Here is a 310-nt window from a genome sequence, read left to right on the forward strand (position 1 = left end):
CAGATCTTTGGAAGAAGCTTCGAAACAAAGAGAGAGAAAAAAAACTCAGCTACTAGAGCCATCAACTCAAAAGCAAGAAAAAAGGAGAAAAAAAAAGAAAATACATCTCTTTGACGACCTTTTGATCTTTCGACAAGAAAAAAAACTACAAGAAAAGGTAATGTCTTTTTGTGTCTAAATCAGGGTTCCATTTTGGCGCGTCCCGATAGCCGGTTAGATCACGTATTTTCTTTTTTTTCTCTTTCTCCTCTTTCGGCAGCGCTGTTCAACAAACAAGTGAACACTAGACTAGCTTGTTCAAGCCTTTTGA

General features: G+C 37.4%; 1 long non-coding RNA gene across 1 annotated transcript in view; it reads left to right on the forward strand.

Annotated features, from left to right (window-relative positions):
- LOC119588983 overlaps positions 1-101 on the forward strand; it is a 67,398-nt gene extending 67,297 nt beyond the window's left edge. The window contains exon 2 of the long non-coding RNA XR_005230147.1: positions 4-101. This is a non-coding gene — a long non-coding RNA (uncharacterized LOC119588983). The remainder of the gene's footprint in view (positions 1-3) is intronic.
- The last annotated feature ends 209 nt before the right edge of the window (positions 102-310 follow it).

The sequence above is a fragment of the Penaeus monodon genome, chromosome 24 (genome assembly GCF_015228065.2).
Source record: "Penaeus monodon isolate SGIC_2016 chromosome 24, NSTDA_Pmon_1, whole genome shotgun sequence".
Classification (NCBI taxonomy): Eukaryota; Metazoa; Arthropoda; class Malacostraca; order Decapoda; family Penaeidae; genus Penaeus; species Penaeus monodon.